A 21812-nucleotide genomic window follows, 5' to 3' on the forward strand; every position below is an offset into this window, starting at 1 on the left:
AGATTTTGATGTTTGAAGGTCTTTTTGTTGACAAAGGAGTGATTTGTTTTGATTATTAGCAAGTTTGCAATTGATTTGGATGAATTTGGTTGAGAAATTAGTGTTTTTGGATGATGGGGTTGATGGTTGTAGTGAGGGAATTTGTTGTGTTTGCGTTTGAAGAAGAATAGAAATGAAGAATGAGGAAGGGGAGTCCCGTGTTTTGCTCTTATATCAGGTCGGGACGCTCGACCTCATATGGGGACTGGCGGTTTTTGCATCGAAAATTTTCATAAGCTCTGGGTATGCCCGTCCTGAGCTCGGCTCGAGCGGTTCGAGAGCTGGGACGCTCGTCCTGAAGACAGCTCGGGCAAATTCTTAATCAGTCCATTTTTTTTCTTTTCTTCCTTGCTTCAGCCCCCACGAGCTCAGGTCTGCCCGTGGGGATCCCTTTCCCGCAATATTAGCTTCTTCTTTTCCTACTCCTTTGTCACGAGGTTGCACTACAAAGGCTTGGCTAGCCTAGGCAATTGCTTCCCCACACTTGATCATCAAACACTACACATTCAAAGCACATTAAAATCGCTCCCTCACTTGCTCTCATGTTACAAAAATTATACAACAAGGCATATAAAATGCATTGCAAAAATTGATTAATATACAAGTTAAATGAAATGCAAGTTAAGAGGTTATAATATGTACAAATGGTGGTTTAGGGAGGACTCCACCAAACACTCCTTTTCTTGAGAGGTGTCAAGGGGGTAGAGCAAGGACGTTGTTGATGTCGCTCAACGTCTTGAAGAAGTAGTCAAATGCTTGTTCATTGTCATGATAGAAGTCTTGCATAAACCTTGGCACATTGTTGTCTTCATTCATGTAGTAGTCCGAGTCAAAGAGGTGACAAGGATCTACATAGCCTTGGTCTAAAGTCATAGCATTTCCAATGTAAGGGTAAACAAATCCTTCAAATTCGTCATCCCATAGACCACATACTTTACTTGCTTCTTTCCCCATGTTGGGAGGATCATGAGTTGGTAAGAGAAACTCTTCTTCCTTGTTAACACGGCCAATAAGGCCTCCATTGATACTTGTCATGGGTGAGCTGTAACACCCTCATACTCCAAGTGCCTTACCAGGACCACTTAAAGCATGAGAATACTACCATCTCGGTTACTCGAGGCAATGTATATCAAATAGACCGTAAAAGAACGTACTTTAATAAATAAGTTTTAAGTAATTACATAACCAAAACCAACTGTAAAGTAAAGTACAACTGTTCTACAACCAAACTACAACTGAAGTAACAAAAGTATAAAGACAACACAGCGGAAGACTACTATCAGACTCGTGGCAACTCCATCCCCAGCTAATCCCGTGCACATCCGTAGTTTACCTGCTAGACAACTGCTCACCACCCCCGAATGGATCACCATAGTTTTTAAAACATTTAAACGGGGTCAGTAGTGATTACACAAAACAAACAGCTGCAATAAAACAATACCACAACCAATTCAATCAACCCAAACTCCATCACATCACCACACACCTGACTACACACTAAAGTGTGTAGCCCTGCCAGAATACTCATCGCAACAAGTATTCCACACAACCAATGGGGGACCGCAGCCATTCCCACCTAAGCCCCGCTCATCTCATCCGAGCGATAAACCCATGTTCCTTAATGTGTACATCCCATCTGTGGCGGGTTCCACAGAAGGCGAATCAAGTGCGTGAAGCCACTCCCGCAAGTGACTCCACTCAGCCGAGGACGCACCTCGCAAACCATAGACAATTATACGATAATCACAATACACTACCAACAGTCACCAAATCAGAATCCAATACCAACACGTTATACAACAACAACAATCAATTACCAACACAACCATGTAACCAATACTGAGTAGGGAAACCCGTCTAAACAAACACGTAAAACACAATTACTCGATCGAGTAAGTGACTTACTCGATCGAGTGCCCCTTACTCGATCGAGTCCCCAACTTACTCGATCAAGTACCCCACAGGCAGACTACTGTTTTGCGTAAAAAGCTACTTACTCGACAGAGTAAGTCCCACTCGATAGAGTACCCATAGACATAGAAAACTGTAGTATTACAGTCTTCCCTCCTTAAAAGGAACTTCGTCCCCGAAGTTCAACCCATACTCAAAACAAACATAATAACTCGATCAAGCCACAACAACGCAACTAAGAACTCAAAACAAAACCCCTACCTATAAAACATGAACTCTAAACACCAACTCCACCAACTATGCCTACCTCCACAACATGGCTCACGATATCGTATCAACTACATTGTAGTCTCTCTCAACACTAACTCCATGCACTACCAACTACCATCCACCAACGCCGCTAGCTCCGTTTCTCTAACATATTGTCCGCTAGAAAATCCAATATCAAGACACTCATAAACATCAAACGGAATGTTACATTCTACCACCCTTAAAAGGAACTTCGTCCTCGAAGTTTACTCCCACTCATAGCATCACCATCCAACTGTCAACACTATCGAACTCATAAACATCATCACCCAACTGTCAACACTATCGAAGTATTCTCACACTCCTAGACATCACACTACTACAAGCACGGCCATGACTTTTTAACAATATCAACCACAATAAAAATCCATCCTTTATGATACACCAACACTCTACTTCCAATTATATTACAACATGTACAACCATCAAACTCTCTTTGTCGCATCCTACTCCTCTTAAGATAAAGGTTACGTCCTCGTAACCCACTAATGCTAAATCCTTAGTTGTATCTTCTCATCACCACCACATGTCAATGATAACCGCCTATAAACTCAACCCTTACAACCATTTCTATATCCAAGACTCTCTTACTGTAACAGTTCCCACACCTCAATTTATTCAGCACACCACCTAACCTATACCACAAAATCCTTAGCATAACCAATACTCCAATTCTTCCACATTATTGTAGAACGATATACTCCTCTATACAAAGCACCTATCTCCGAAAGCATAAATCACGATCCACACTTATTACCCACACTCACACAAGATCCTCAAGTTCCTTTCTTTCATTACCGCAAAACTCATTCATAACTTAACATGATACTACTTTCCAACACCCTATACTCACTGTCCCAATAAAAGATTATGAACCACTTGCAGCTTCCAGATCAGTACAACACATGTTCCACAAATCACTTACCATTACTATGTCAACCAATGCCTCCTCTAAAAGAAGATCACAAGTACTCCAACAACCTCTCGCAACTGTGTCCCATCAACAGAAGATCACTATACCATGACAACAATGGAAACATACACAATTCTCTTCCATATCATACTCTACCCTCACTCCAAAGCTGAAACCAGCAAGAAACATCAATAATCAAAACAACAGTCTATATGTCTAAACGAAACTCACAAGAAACAGCAGTAAACAAAACAACAATCTATGTATAACTGGTATGTACTTTCGAAAACTCGTCTCGTAATCATCCCGCCTACTCCACCACAACCGATGACAGCATCACAACACCGTCACCAACAGCCGCACCGCAGCGCGAAAATACCCGCATCACAACACGAAGTACCGTGCCCGGATCACCACCCGAGGCAAACCAACCACATCGATAGACATCATAACTTATACAATTCCCATAAACACTCACTCAGGATAACTTCCCAGACAAGAAACCTTACTCAAAACCGCTTTACTGGATCACAACACAACATACTACACGGAATAAACAAATAAGAACCTCATGAACATCATCCCTACCATCTCACGGAATAAACATGTATCATCAATACTCATACAAATATAACTAGCCATGCCAGATCACCCAAACTATCACTTTTGAATATCATTCCATTATTACCCTACCCAACATGCATTACAGAACATTCAAATAACAACATTCTATCACACCATACCACTTCTCGTGAGGTCAGAACCTCACGCAAACGTTTATACACATCATAGACCCGTAATAACACATTCTCTCATTCGCATAACCGTCACCCCCTGCCAAATATAACCATACAGCTAATACTCAACTCCTAGCAACCGCCTCCTAAGACCACGTCTTATACTTCCTCACAACCGTACATATCAATCCGGCCTCTACAAAGTCAACCTCTTTAGAATTGCTATCTTTCTTATCTATCATCACCCTTACCACTAGTGACAACACCACAATACCACCATTGCTCGTATAACAAATCTCTTACACTCACCTCTTAATATAACAGTTCATTTCCTATCTTCAGTTAGCATTCCAAATAACGACATCAAATCCACCAACAAAATTTATCTCAAAATTCTTCCCAATACTATCCTTAATTGCATCGTCATCTAACTCTCCACCAAAATCTCATATCGTGCAGATACCCTACCAACTTCTTACTCCCTTAATTCCTCGAAATTCATGACTAATCATGTTATCCTGAAACTCCTATATAATCATTAACTCACATCCTCATGATAGTATCATACATCTCGACGATTCCTTACTTCTATATCACATAACTCCGGTCAACATTTTTCTCAGCTTACTTTTATCCTTCTTTTCTCTTTACACTCAACAATACCAATTAATAGTTCATCTCCTTACTCCTTGTACCTAACTCTCTAGTAATCCAGTTACCTTTTTGTTGCTCCAAAACTCAAATTCCATTATTTCATATCAGTACCATCTCAATCTTTCTTACCATGGATCTTCTCTCATCATGCTATCCCTCACAAACCAAAACTCGTTTCATACAGTTAATTGCCCAAGAAAAGCACACACTAGTTTTACCTCTTAATAAACCAAATATCCCAAACTCACTCACTATCTACAAATCCACGTCGCGTCATGTCTCCATCTAAGTTCATTATATACCACTCTTCTCCATCCTCCTACAACAACCTTTCATTACATATATTCTTAACCAACACAATCTAACCATCTCCCTCCATTATTCCTTACACATCTCAAGTTGCTACTACCCACATCCTTCCTTTCAACCTTTTCATTCTCACGTTCCTTATACTTACATCACTCCTTACTCATATACACTTACCTTTACATCACTCAAATTCGCAATTATATCACTCACCACGTCTCACGAAACTTGCACCATGCCTCAATCAGCTCATCATAGTTCCTTTTCTTTTTCCACTATCCATCACAACCACATATAACTCATGTCCTCCCCACCGAACTCATACCCACCATAAGGTGCCGCTCACTACATCATAAGATTGGGTAACTTACGCATCAAGATTAACACATATGTAAAACAATGCATAAAGGAGCAAAATAACACCTTTGAATTAAACATAATATGCAACGAAGTCAAAAGATAAGCACATGACCCAAAACAGGGGTCACTAGATCGAGTACAGCCTACTCGATCGAGTAGGCGAAGGTCAGAAGCACGTATAAGAACTTACCAGGGCTACTCGATCGAGTAAGGGTTACTCGATCGAGTACCAAGGGGTGCACTCGATCGAGTGAGGGCCACTCGAACGAGTACCCTACGCATTTCTCAACACTGTCCAATTTTCGTAAAACGGTCATATCTCACTCGTTTCTTGGTCATTTTGGGCGTGTAACCTATCGTTAGAATCGTAAAAGAACAAGCTATCACCTCCAATTAGAATCACATCAAAATCATATATACATCTCAAGTTATAATAGTTTAAAGACAACCTCTCTATAATCGAACAACATAACTATTTGATTTTCTCATTCAAACAACTTAAACATGAACAAGGTGAACAAAAGCGACTCGATACTTGTAAAACCACTATCCCTAACCACATGTTACTACCTACCAAACACCAAACAATAATATCTATCATGCTCATATAACATTCAACTTATCAATCATGTACTACCACATGCTTTAACTTTATAACTTTTCGTAAAACAAAACATACTCATACATTACAAATCCTATTTCCATGTTACTAATACAACAATACTATAAATTCACTTCGTTACCTAAACATATTCATAATCAAGAAATTCATATTCTCATGCAATTGCATCTTTTCAAATCAATTCATCCATTTCAACCACATTCTTCATCTAACAAGTGCATATGACACAACAGTAGCCAAGTATATGAACTTATTATATAGCTTTACGCAAACAAAATTATGTGTAATCATATCACATCCCCTAATTACATGTTACTAGTATAGCCACATTGTAAATCATCTATCTTGGATTATCATTATTCATCACATATTATCATATATCAACTACTTCCTTTTTCCACCACATCATTCATCATTCTCATATACTTTTCCAATAATTCCAAACAACATTGCAAACCAACTATCATCCAATATGCTTATTTACAACACTTTATCATTTACCACATTCCCCATTCCACCACAATCATTTTCCAACATTTCTATATAACACATCATCCAACATATGCAATAGAACATTAGTAAACACATAGCGATCCCATGACACCCCATAGTGAACGGTTTAAAGTTGTAGGGCGAGTTCGCGACTTTAGGACGTCTCCCAAGTCTTTGCATTAGCTCCGACAACTCCTACCCGGGTTCATTTTATTTTGACTCACTAGATTTATTGGGTTCATTAGTTACATGTTCCAAAATTGTCGCTCTAATACCACTTTGTAACACCCCCATACTCCAAGTGCCTTACCAGGACCACTTAAAGCATGAGAATGCTACCATCTCGGTTACCCGAGGCAATGTATATCAAATAGACCATAAAAGAACGTACTTTAATAAATAAGTTTAAGTGATTACATAACCAAAACCTACTGTAAAGTAAAGTACAACCGTTCTACAACCAAACTACAACTGAAGTAACAAAACTATAAAGACAACACAACGAAAGACTACTATCAGACTCGTGGCAACTCCATCCCCGGCTAATCCCGCACGTATCCGTAGTATACCTGCTAGACAACTGCTCACCACCCCCGAATGGATCACCATAGTTTTTAAAACATTTAAACGGGGTCAGTACTGATTACACAAAACAAACAGCCGCAATAAAACAATACCACAACCAATTCAATTAACCCAAACTCCATCACATCACCACACACCGACTACGCACTAAAGTGTGTAGGCCTGCCAGAATACTCATCACAACAAGTATTCAACACCGCCAGTGGAGGACCACAGCCGTTCCCACCTAAGCCCCGCTCATCTCATCCGAGCGATAAAACAATGTTCCTTAATGTGCACATCCCTTCTGTGGCGGGTTCCACAGAAGGCGAATCAAGGGCATAAAGCCACTCCCGCAAGTGACTCCACTCAGCCGAGGACTCACCTCGCAAACCACAGACAATTATACGATAATCACAATACACTACCAACAATCACCAAATCAGAATCCAATACCAATACGTTATACAACAACAACAATCAATTACCAACACAACCATGTAACCAATACTGAGTAGGGAAACCCTACCTAGAATAGTAGAATAGCAATCACCATAGATGATCTAGCAGCTAATCAGAATCTCTCCTCTATGAATCCTCCTCCTATAACATGCACATATACAATTACCAACTACACATCACAAAACACCCAAAAACCCCCAACATTACCCAATTAGGGTTTTAATGAAACTCAACCAAATGCTATAAAAAATTATACAAGGAACTTACCCTTGACACGACGATCACAACGGTATAACGAACGAAATGATCCGACGAACCTACCCTTGGGGGTTTGCCAATAACGCGAGATATGCGAATAACGTAACTTCTAATCTCTCTTGAAAGGATTTAGAATGTTGAAAAGTGTTTAAGAAAATAATGACAGAAGCTTTTATATTAATCTCGCGTTATTAACAAAACCCGTCTAAACAAACCCGTAAAACACACTTACTCGATCGAGTAAGTGACTTACTCGATCGAGTGCCCTTTACTCGTTCGAGTCCCCAACTTACTCGATCGAGTACCCTACAGGCAGACTACTGTTTTGCGTAAAAAGCTACTGACTCGACAGAGTATGTCCCATTCGATAGAGTACCCATAGACATAGAAAACCATAGTATTATATGAGCTTTGCAAGCTCTCATTCTTGTTGTGAAAAATTCCATGCTCTCCGAATAGAGCCAGTTCAACATTATCAATTTCTTTCTTCCAATTGGGCGGTGTGTCTTTGCCCTTCTCTTTGAGATTCCCATCCATCACTTGTCCTTGGAATGGAGATTCCACTTTCTTCTTATCACCTTCCCGGGTACAGTGATCAACCATAAAGCATGCCTCAAGCAAGTTGGGAGCTCTCATAGTCTTGTCAAGATTAAAGGTGATTTTTTCATCACCAACTTCAAGTGTGAGCATCCCGTGCTTTACATCAATCACCGCTCTAGCGGTGAGTAGGAATGGTCTTCCTAGAATGATTGGAATGTTGGATTCTTCCTCCATATCAACAATAACAAAGTCCACCGGTATGAAGAACTTTCCAATTCTCACGGGTACATATTCCCATACCCCAAGTGGGTTCTTTGTTGTTCGGTCCGCCATTTATAAGGTCATGTTAGTGCACTTGAGATCTCCCACTCCTAGTCTTTTACATACCGAATATGGCATGACACTCACACTTGCACCTAGATTACATAGTGCCTTGTTGATTGTGGTGTCACCAATGGTACATGGAATGGAGAAACTTCCCGGATCCTTGAGCTTAGGTGGGGAATTTCCTTGAAGAATTGCACTACTTATCTTTGTGAAGGTGATGGTCTCCAACTTCCTTATGGACCTCTTCTTGGTAAGGATGTCTTTCATGTATTTTGCATAGGCCGGAACATGGTTGATCAACTCCGTGAATGGTATGGAGACCTCTAGGTTCTTCACAATCTCCATGAACTTTCCAAGTTGCTCATCAACCTTGGGCTTGGCTTGGCGACTTGGGAACGAAAGTCTAATCACAATAGGCTCTTTCTCAACCTCTTTGGCCTTCTCTTCATTTCTCTTCTTCCATGAGTCATCGGTAGTTGGCTCTACCACCTTAGGGTTTCTCCTCAATGGTTCCATCACATCACTTTGCTTGACACTTTCCTCAATAATATCCTCTTCAATTGGCATCTTAGGTCCCTCATATCTTGTACCACTCCTCAAGTGAATGACATTGATGGTTTCATGTCTTGTAGGAGAATTACCTTGAGGAGGTAATTGTCCTTTTTGTCTTTGGGAACTTGAAGAGGCCAATTGGGACAATTGTGTTTCCAACATCTTGGTATGAGAAAGGATATTGTTGATGGTAGTGTCTTTGGCTTAGCTATATCTTTGCATTTGAGCAATGAAATCTTGTCGGCTCTTTTGTATTTGGAGGACCGCTTTTTTAACATCAAAAGCTTGGTCATTGGATTGATTATAAGAGGGTTGATTTTGGTTAAAGTATGGTCTTTGAGTAGGATTTCTCATTGGAGGTGGGGTGTATGTTGGCTGAGGGTTTTGAACATTTTGGCTCTTGTATGAGAAGTTTGGGTGAAATTTGGTGTTTTCATTGTAATAGTTGGAGTAAGGGGTGCCATTCTTGTATTCTTGGAAAGAATTCACTTGCTCACTTGTGCCCTTACACTCTTGTTGATCATGCCCCAAAGTTCCACAATTCTCACACACTCCATTTGGAATAGAAGATGTTGCTACCATGGCATTGACATGTTGCTTAGATGATTGAGAAGCTTCATTAATCTTGGCTATGGCTTTCTCAACTTTCAAGTTCATTGTGTCAATATGGGAGCTTAGTTGGGCACCCAAATCGGCACTCAATTGTGTGACGGAGTCAACTTTATGTCTCCCTCCTCTAGTAGCTTTTCTTGGCCTACTATATTGAGAGTTTTGAGCCGCCATCTCCTCTATCTTTGCCCAAGTTTGGTTGTCATCTACCTCGGTGAATCTTCCATTAGAACCCATGTTGAGCACATTCCTTGAGTCTTCATACAACCCATTCCAAAATTGTTGGCCAAGAAACCATTCGCTTAGTCCATGATGATGACAAGAGCGACATGTATCTTTGAATATCTCCCAAGCCTCATATAGAGACTCTTCATCTCTTTGCTTGAACCCGGTGATTTGGGCTCTTAACATGTTGGTCTTCTCCGGAGGATAGAACTTCTTATAGAAGGCAAGTGCTAACTTCTTCCATGAATCAATTCCAAGAGTGGCCTTGTCTAGGCTCTTTAACCATTGCTTTGCGGCTCCGATCAAGAAAAAAGGAAACAATACCCATCGAATTTGGTCTTGAGTTACCCTCGTTTGGGAAATTGCATAACAATAGTCACAAAAAGTCTCCATGTGTAGATGAGGATCTTCACTAGGCATCCCTCCAAATTGACTTCTCTCAACTAATTGTATGAATGCGGATTTGGCAATGAAATTACCAGTCAAGTGGGGTGGTGCTGGAGTACCATTTGGTAGGTTCTCCTCGGTTGGTCACGTTCTTCATATTAGCTCAAAAACGGACTTAACGACCATTTCAACAAAAGCGGGTTTTAACACCCTTTTACAAACGATTTCACAAACATTTTCAACAACTAGGAGACACCCCTTTGGGTCGTCACCTAGCTCGCGCCTAAACAGGCTCTCTGAGTTCCAGTTTTCAAACATGGGCAGACCCGCTTGCATCGCCAACGGGCTCGCGCCTCAATGGCTGCCTGGCACTGCTCCTGTCCCATTTCCAGCAACTCGTCGAGGACGATCTTGACTTCGGTTAACCCGAATACAGGACGTATCATATTGATGAGTTTGCATTTTAGACTTTGCATTCTAAAACATTTTTTTAAGACAAATGGATCATGTTAAGTACTATAAACGTAACTCGGTAAATGGATATTTAATTTCCGTCTTGCATGCTGTGGATGTGGGAATTTGAAGTATCCACGGGGGTTTTTCAAACACAAAGAGTCGCCACCGAAATTTAAGGAAAACTCAGAAACTGCTTTAGAGAAAAGGATTCGTGTGAAATTACGTGTTGGGAAACTCGTTCAAAAACCCAACCCCGCCCGTTGTAAACAACGGCCAGTATTAATCGAACTAGTATTTGTCATATGGATCCATTCATTTTAAACCCTAACATGTAAAAGCAATTCTAGTGGTTTAAATGCACATAACTTCGTCAAGTGATTTAAACATGTGAGTCCATTTAGCTATTCTAGCATAAATAAACAAACAAAGATAAGAGAAAAAAATTCATTCTTACTCTAGCGGCGCTGCAACAAACATGGGTTAGATCACAATAACAATTACAATAAAACCGTAAGCAAACAAGGAAGGCATTAACAAACACCCAAGCAATCGAAACAAGGCCTCTTGGCCGAACACCTTACACGGCCAACATGACCTACTACGGGTGCATACTGACCTATTCTAGGTCAAGGTTGGTTGAGAACACAAGATATATGATAACATTATCATATGCAAATGAAAAGAAGTAAACATGCATCTAAATCAAACAATTGTTTCACAAACGATTGGCATATGAACAAGGCAAATTAGAGGACTAATTCTTAGTTTAAAACAGCCTAGAAAACCTTTCCTAAGGACATCATACACGACATCAATCGACAAAGCAAACAAGCATGACGATAATTGAACAAACATGCTAACGGTTTTAATTAATTCTTAATTAAAACAATTAAATCTAAACATGCCTATATAATCATGTGAATCATGCCTATCATACACAAAATAGAATCATTCTTAGCCTAGAAATTTGAGCCATACATGGTAAACACACGGCCTACATGTGAGACAAACAAATCGACACAAACAATTCTAATTCATGCGATTTCATGCAATTCTAATTAATTAAACCTAATTAATTAAACTAACATGTGAACAAGCAACCAAATTAAATCATACAAACATGCATAATCTAATTTAAGCAAACAAATCTTATGGTCATGCATTCATCTCATAAATCATGCTAAAATACGAATTAAAATTAAACAATTTCATTATTTAATTCAATTAATCAGATGGTTCAACTAATTAACATCTGTTAAATAATAATGAGAGATAAACTAGAGCGAAAAACCTCTAACTTTCAAGAAACCTAATAATGACGGCCGTTAAACACAACAGCCAAAATCGTTTTTCGCCATTACAAAAAGCTTCATCTTCTGTGTCAGCTGCCAAAAGTCCCTTTCTTGGAACTAATGGAGCTAGTTCTTCGAAGATGGGTCCTAAAGTTTCTACCTTTAGGAGTCCTACGTCAGAAGAAGCAACGAAGACGAGGTCTTTACAAGAGATGAATGGGATTCCTGTTCTTAACTTGACTGAAGAAGAAGAAGTAAACCCACAGGATGGATGGATGCTCAGGCGAGGTGGTAAGACTATACCGGTAATGGAGCCTATAGCAGAGGAAGAAGACTTGGTAGAGATGCTTCAATTTACGTCGGAGGACATCAAACCTGAGGTAGAATTTTGGAAAAACTCTGTCTTTTGTTATGTCTTGGGTGCTAATCCACCATGGAATCTTATAGAGGACTATGTTTACAATGTTTGGGGTGAGTTTGGAATTGACAGAGTCTTGTTTTAGACAATGGGATTTTCCTTGTTAGATTTTCTAAACAGGGTAGTAGGGACGCTCTGTTGAAATCTGGGTACTATTTGTTTCATAACAAACCAATAGTAATTAAACCTTGGGATGTTTCTTCTGAATTAGAAAAAGGCAAATTTGAAGTGGTACCTGTTTGGATTCGTCTAGCTGGTATCCCTCTGAAATTCTGGGAAAAATGCTTGCCTAAGATAGCTGGTCTGGTGGGGAACTTTGTTCAACTGTGGACAAAATCCAGTTGAGTTATGCTAGGGTTTTGGTCGAGTTGAAAATGGATCAGAGTTTGCCTGACCAGGTCAAGTTTTTGGATGAGTCTGGAAAAGTGGTTACTGTTACTGTGGCCTATGAATGGAAACCTATTACCTGTACCAGTTGTAATGGTATAGGCCATATTGCTAAGCAGTGCAGGAAGCCAGTTCCGAAAAAAAGGAGGAAACAGATCCAAAAGATTGTTCCTAAACCACAAGATCCCCCAAAACAAGTTTGGAGACCAGTGCAAAAGCCTCAGACTGTTGTTCAGTCTCCATCTATTTTTATACCTGAGGCTTTCTCTCCCTTGGACCAGGTTAGAATGACTCCTCTAGTTAAATCTACACCTGCCAAGCAGATTATGAGGATAAATAGACAAGGGGGATTGGATGGCATCAGACTGTCTGGGAAACTCAGTCCTTATACTTTTGTTGATGCACTGATAAGTAATGCTACTTCTGGAGGGGGAGTGGTTGATGAAGGAAATGTAGATTCATATACATGAAACATATTCTTATATGTCTAAATAATTTGTCATAAAATTAATTACGGATCTTATGCATGCAAACAATAATAAAAGGGAAGAGAAATAATGTCCTTACATTCAATATTTCGGCTATATTGGGCACAAGAGAGATCACCTTTCTCTTCTTGTTCTTGAGCTATTCCAATGGATGAACAAGATCTAAGAATAAGATCTCTCCCCAAGCTTTATACCCAAGGCTTTCACTTAATCTAATTAATATTATAAGTACTAGTATAATATTAATCTTAGTAGAAAATTGAACCAAAACTCTTTAAATCACATAATGGTTTCGGTTTTTAAGAGAGAAGGAGAGAGGATTTTTCTTCTCACTAGAACTTGTATTTTTGGATGAGTAGTTAGAATGAATAATACACCCATTACATTATGGTGTATATCAAAAATAAGAAGAAAAACCAAGTGGTTTTTCTTCTCTAAAAATCCGGCCAAGAGGAGGTGGAAAGGAGCCAATGCATGGGCTCATTTGTCTTCACAATGCACTATAGGCATGTAAGGCTACTAAAGCAAAACAATCATTATGTTTAGCTACTAATTAAACAATTAATTAGCTTAAACCTCTTCTTTATTTCGGTCCATATGATAATATGGGATCCATATTATTTTGTCAATTGTCAATATGTAACATGTCACATGTAACATAATTTGTAATGTATTTTTAACATATTAAAAATCAACGTATTAATAAAAATACGTCATATACAAAATTTGATTTAGTAATTCCATAATTACTTGTGCCGAAATAATTTTTACCAATTTATAAATCACAACTGATTGTATTTATAACAATTCATTCAATTTAATTGTTACATTAAACAATTTATTTCATCCGAGTAATTATACAATTTAATTACTCAGACCGTATCTCATTTAATCACATTTCAATTTGATACGTAAATTTTACTTCCAAAATCGTCCGTCAATTTTCAAGTAATTTAATTAACTCGCAACATTATACGATTAATTAAATAATCAATTAAGAGTATTGCCCTTTAGGTATGACCTAGGGGGTCAACTGATCACCACCGTCACACGACAGTAATGTCAAACTCTAGTCAGCCAATCATTACCGATATATGTTGACCAGTTGACAGTAACAATATTACTTCCCAATTGTATTCTTAAAATGAGATTTAATAATGATATTTAAATCATGTAATCGCACTATTGTTGAGGACATATTTCCCAACAATCTCCCACTTGTCCTCGACAAGTGTGCGTTACCAATTCTCTTGTCCTATTACTATCTCCCACTCAATGCAAGGTGTCTTTAGGTCGTACTTGCAAGTGATCATATCGAGAGTGGTTTCCTCGATCCGGAGAATAAGCGATTGACCGGAATTATCCACTCGGATACCTTCCGAGCGTGGCCACGCATTTCGATTCATTACTCCTCGAGTGGCCCCGAGATATTGTTTTAACCACGACAAGGGGATGGACAATTCCTATCGCACTCATTCCCTTCGACTAGCCACAGACATCATAACCCAAAATATGCCCATTTGACCCCATTTACGAAGGTCGTAGTAACACAAATCAAAGTTAATCAAACTGTGCCATCTTAGGCGAATAGTCTTTAGTCAAAAGAATCGACTCATTAGAATACTATAGCAGCTCTCGCCACGACCAGGCTATATAAATTTGCCAGAACTCTATAAGCGGTCATAAGGCCCGACAAAACGTTCCTAACAGTCTGCCTATGTGATCGACTAGTCATCTCACATGACTCTATGGCACTTGAACTTGCCATCAATCGCATCACACTCTAGTCACTTCGAGACGTCACCTCATACAAGTGACTATGGGCGAATACCATGCTAATCCGTGTTCACTTTAACGGGGTTCAATTGTCTCTACAACCCGTTTGGATGTAACAAGGTATAATAAAAGAGTTTTAAAGTAAAACTCGAACGACAAATGCGATTATCACACATGAATAGTCAATGCCTGATTACTATTCCATGTTCTATAATCTAATTTGATCTTGTATGTAGTTGTTCATTTCAATTCAATTGAAATGACATGACTTATCATGTTTAGCCTTTGAGAAGGCTTTGGTTAGTAGGTTTTATCAACTTCTTGTACCTTACTCAACCTTACTACATATTCGTTTTCCTTTGTAATGTATACATTTGCATTACAAAACTTTCTGAGTACGTGTCGAGATCCAATCAAGACATAGGCCCTCTTAGCCTAAGAATAGCTCCCACTTTGTTTTCACGGTGTGCGGGACTCATCCTCTTGCACATCTCATGATTGCAAGTGCACTCAATTTCCGTTATAAATATCTCTCATTGTTCTTTATTGCCTAGAACGATTCTAGAAAATCTACTTCTTAATTAATATTGCCACAATGGTATCTTAACCATCCTAATGTGTTTTGATTATGGTTTTGTCGGAAACCATGCGCAACCTCAATTGTCAATTGTCACTTGTGTAACACCCTTACACAAAATTGCATCATAAACACTTTGCTTTACTTCCTTAATGCTTCTGCATGCACTTAAGGGTAATCTTTATGGCGTACTTGGCAAAGATTACTTAAATTCGATTTTGAAAACAGTTCATCATACTCAAAGCATATGAAGTGTTATACATCATTTCTTTTTAATTGATTCGGCAGCGGAAGCAAATGAAATCAATCAAATATGTTTAATTTAATTGAACTAGTCATGAATCTTATCAACATAAGACTTCTTCGACCCTAACATCATGTGGATTTATCTTCATAAATCCAGATATTCAAGATGTATTATAATACTCCAAAAGTCTTAAATCATTCTCAATGATCAATATGTCATCCACATATCGGACTAATTAAAAATTCCGTAACTCCCACTAACCTCCATGTATAAACACAACTTCTCGACTTATCGAGAAACGTTTTATCACATGATCAAAATGTTGATTCCAACTCATTGATGTCCTACTTAAGACCCTCTCTTAAGTCTCACATTATCTTAGGATTGCAAGAATCTACAAAACTCATGACATGTATTGAATACATTCCTTCTTTTGAAGAAGCGGGTTTTAGATTCACTTGCTACGTATTTCATAACCTCATAATGAAACACAATCCTTAAGAAGATCCAAATAGACTTAAGCATTTTAATTAGTGCAAAACCCTTTGCAACCAATCTTGCTTTGAAATATCTCTTTATTAGTGCAAAACCCTTTGTCACTAATCAAGTCTTTCGATTCGGATTTTCATGGCTCTAAGCCTTGTATTGAGCTGTGACTTTAAACACTCTTATGTAAGTCATATGTTCATTACTTTCTAGAAGTAATCAACTTGAATCAAACAATTTCTTTTGTAAGTTATAAGCTCTTTACTTTCTTAAAAGTAGCATGAATTCATCATTTTTAACAAGTGACGAATTTAACCTCCTAGGTTTTGAAGAAACAACGTCTTACACAAAACGTCTCATGTAGCCAAGAAAGACCAGTTTCTTGCGACATAACAATCTTTGTGGCTCTTGAAAAAATTTCTCCCACTCTGTCTTCAAAAATAAACTTGTATTTTAGAAAGACAACTTCACGAGCCACAAACCCGTCGTACTCGTGATAATTGAAAGGGAAAAATGAGTATTTGTTTCTTGTGAAAACTTACAAACATGGTACCCTTACCATTTCATATCTCATAAGATTCGATTTAGTGGAAAAAAATTTAGACAAAAATGATAAAATCCCCAAAAAGGATCAAGTAACTCAAAGTAACTTGATTGAAATCCAAACCATATCGAATAACGTTTGATTTCTTATCTAATCACACATTATTCCATAATGCGTGCTAAGAGAGATTAACTTGTGATACTATATCACATTTCCTTTGGCTTATATCAAAGTCTTCACTTTGATAATCCCATCACGACTTAAATCGTGATTCCTTGAATTCTTTGAAATTCTTCAAAAATTTCTCTATTTACCTTATTAAGTGAACACATTAGTGTCAACCTAAATCGTTGGTAAAAGAAAATGATCAACCTATTTTGGATCAATGATTTACAACCTCGATCTCCTTTTCAACCAAAAGGCACGAGACATCTTGCTTGAATACAAGATACGCATATACCATTAACAATCTAATGGTTTCAAGAGTACTCAATAACTCTTTGCGTTCATCATTCCAAAATTTAAGGTTTAATCTTGGGTTACCAATTTTGAGTCTTACATCATCTACATGACATATATTATACTAGTTTGGTTTAGAATATAATCACCTTGATAATGGGCTAGCCATATATCAAATCGTGGTGTATAGGGTCACAAAAATGTGAAAACCTCTTTTGTATCTTAACAAGTTTATATCCTTATTTAGAGTTAATGCACTTAATAGTCATAATTAAGTACAACTTTAAATCCAAAAACTAGATTGAGTACACAATTACTCTATCTCTCGTCATTATTGATGCTAGTCGTCATATTCTAATCATTCTATGTATCAAGTACAACGATGTAAACCACCACCGGTTTCTAATATTGACGAAGTAGTACTAGCAAAATTTATGTTTAATCAAATAAACATTTAAAGAAGAAGGTCCCATTAGATGTCCCACAACTAACTCGTTGATTCTTCAATAATTTGGGGCAGTTTCCTTTCTCGTGTCCAACATTTAAGACAATGGAAACTTTATCAGTCGGGATTGATAAGTTTAGTATCGTTATTCTTCAACAACTTTACTTTTATCATAACCTTGTATCAATTCCATTATAATCCTTACTTCTTGAACCTCGTCCTCATCTTAACAGGTTAAGAGAATGCTCCCACTCATTTCAATGAGTCTTTGCTTTGAGAAGCAAAATTGAATTCATGAAGAACACTCTTCATTTGTTCGTTTTAGTCTTAAAAACTTTCATTGAGGTGGTTGCGTTATTTTGGTCAATTACGAATTCTTGACAAAACTAATTACCAAAATAATTTATCGCTTCAAGGTACTTAATTCAATTAAGCATATGAAACATAGTCCATTGTAAGTAGAAGTGTTAGTCAAGAATCAAAAACCTGTTTGATAATGAATAACTTTAATCTATACTCTTTACAAGAGATCCTTAGCAATGGTTCATACGAGGTCTTTAGAAGAAAATTCATATTTTGTCTTTAGTTACGATGTTTTAATGGAGTTTTGAATCAAAATCGAAATGATATCGTATATGAATTGTGGTAAAGAAATAGAACAATATGATAACGGAATATTGGAAAACAAAACATTTATCGTTATAATAATACTTGTAAACAAGTATAACATTTACATAGTGACCTCTACCCAACTATGATAAATGATTCCAAGATCCAAATTCATATTAACTTAGGCACGGGGTAGCCGATGCAACCTTCATTAATATAACTCGGTAGATTAACCTTTTAATCGATTCTACTTTTAGAACTCTTGGTCGATAAAATTACTCTAATGTTTATCTATAGCCCAAAACACATCAACAAGGGCACGGGGTAGCCGATACATCCCTTATCAATAACTTTTGTTGAGTTCAATCCAAATTTCGAATAAATGTGTCCATTATCCAAACCCACATCAACTTGGGCACGGGGTAGCCGATACATCCCTTATCAATATGAATTCGGTGGATTAGACATTTATCACCCACTTCCCCTACGTAACAAGGTTTGTACCCGGGGTAGCCGAGTGCACTCCCTCGCGAAATAGGTTTTCATGGTTTCTACTATTTGGTAAGGCTATGTCTCAATTGTTTGTTTTAGCGAGAGGTCATGTCAATATATTATCTATCACGTTTTAAGTGAACTAAAGCGGTGAACTACGATAATTTTAATTGACACGGTCGTTAAACTCGATAAAATAAGACAATGCATGTTTAGTTATGGCGATTTAGCGATGCATGTGACATAAAATAAAATGCAAGCATAAAAGTAAATAAATCCTAGTATGGCCTTTCCTAAAATAGAAAAACTATTAATCTATTACATATTCGGAAACCAACTCCATTGGTCCCTTGAACTTCGGTTGTGGCACGCATCTCGAGGTAACACCGTCTTTATGTATCGCCATTCTTGAAGAAATCCGTCTTTTGGAACTCCGGAATGAATAAAATTACATAATAAATTACATAATTTCCTATTATACATTTGTAACTAAAATAAAATAAATCTATTAAATATTACAAAACGGTGATACGAGATCACAATAAAAATTACAACCGAATCGATATTCCCATACATTTCGGGAAATACCAATTAAAATCTAAGGCCATACTAAGTAAAATTACATAATTCAAAATTACATAAATTAAAATTATGACAATCATAAAGAAAAATGCAGCATTATAATATGTATGAACATGCTCAATTTTTATGCTAAATCGCCTTTTAATTAGCCAATATCATATATTACTCGGTTTTTACGGATTGCGTGATTTCAACATTTTATAATCACAAAAATACATAAACTCATATTTATGCATAAGTTAATTACCCTAACCTCTTAGGACTCAAAATATAGTCTTCACTAATAATTTGACCGTAATTAACTTTTATTTACAAAATTGTTCATAAATGGGCCAAAAATACAAAATTAAGCTATTAAACTTCAAATAAATCCAAAAATTCCAAATAAATTCAAAATTTGAAATTTAAATTCATGAACATTCTGGAAAAATTCCATGACACTCATAATGTTCAAAATCTTAGGTTAAAAATTTCGAAAATTTTCCGGAAAAACAATGTTGCGGTTTATCGATATTTAATAAAATAATCATAAAAACATGGAAAAATTATTTTCATTAACTTTTCAATTTTAGATCTGAAAAATATAATAAAATGCAACATTAGACGTTTTTCCTAAGTCATAGATTATATTTTATTAATTTTCATTAATAATGTCACTATTTATGCCATTTTTCTTCAAAAATTCATAAATCATGCTAAAAGACTTCTTTATAGCCAATTATTTTACACACATCTTGTAAAATTGCATGTGACAACATATAAATTTTCTATGACCAGATTCGAAATTTAACTCTTATTAACCTATTTTTCTCTTAAATCCGAATTTAATAATGAAAAAATCATTTTTCGAGCATAACAAGTGCAAAAATTATGAAAATTTACAGGTTATCTCAAAATAATATATGTAACAACATATCCAAAAACCAACTTAAAATTCGAAGTATAGCTAATTTTCGACCAAAAATGACATTTTTACTCATAAAATCACATTTAAATGTCATTATTGTAAATTATGAACAATAAAAATCCGAAAAATTAACCAAAAAATCCTAAAACACTTTAGGACCAGAAATATTAACATGCATGTAATTATTTCGTGATATATCATAATAACACAAATTTTACAAGTTTTATTTTGTTATTCATATAACTCGGAAAAACTTTTAACCAATTTGCATGCAAACAACCTGTCTCTTGATACCGATTGAAGGAAATGTAGATTCATATACATGAAACATATTCTTATATGTCTAAATAATTTGTCATAAAATTAATTACGGATCTTATGCATGCAAACAATAATAAAAGGGAAGAGAAATAATGTCCTTACATTCAATATTTCGGCTATATTGGGCACAAGAGAGATCACCTTTCTCTTCTTGTTCTTGAGCTATTCCAATGGATGAACAAGATCTAAGAATAAGATCTCTCCCCAAGCTTTATACCCAAGGCTTTCACTTAATCTAATTAATATTATAAGTACTAGTATAATATTAATCTTAGTAGAAAATTGAACCAAAACTCTTTAAATCACATAATGGTTTCGGTTTTTAAGAGAGAAGGAGAGAGGATTTTTCTTCTCACTAGAACTTGTATTTTTGGATGAGTAGTTAGAATGAATAATACACCCATTACATTATGGTGTATATCAAAAATAAGAAGAAAAACCAAGTGGTTTTTCTTCTCTAAAAATCCGGCCAAGAGGAGGTGGAAAGGAGCCAATGCATGGGCTCATTTGTCTTCACAATGCACTATAGGCATGTAAGGCTACTAAAGCAAAACAATCATTATGTTTAGCTACTAATTAAACAATTAATTAGCTTAAACCTCTTCTTTATTTCGGTCCATATGATAATATGGGATCCATATTATTTTGTCAATTGTCAATATGTAACATGTCACATGTAACATAATTTGTAATGTATTTTTAACATATTAAAAATCAACGTATTAATAAAAATACGTCATATACAAAATTTGATTTAGTAATTCCATAATTACTTGTGCCGAAATAATTTTTACCAATTTATAAATCACAACTGATTGTATTTATAACAATTCATTCAATTTAATTGTTACATTAAACAATTTATTTCATCCGAGTAATTATACAATTTAATTACTCAGACCGTATCTCATTTAATCACATTTCAATTTGATACGTAAATTTTACTTCCAAAATCGTCCGTCAATTTTCAAGTAATTTAATTAACTCGCAACATTATACGATTAATTAAATAATCAATTAAGAGTATTGCCCTTTAGGTATGACCTAGGGGTCAATCGA

The sequence above is a fragment of the Silene latifolia genome, chromosome 4 (assembly GCF_048544455.1).
Source record: "Silene latifolia isolate original U9 population chromosome 4, ASM4854445v1, whole genome shotgun sequence".
In the NCBI taxonomy this organism is placed as follows: domain Eukaryota; kingdom Viridiplantae; phylum Streptophyta; class Magnoliopsida; order Caryophyllales; family Caryophyllaceae; genus Silene; species Silene latifolia.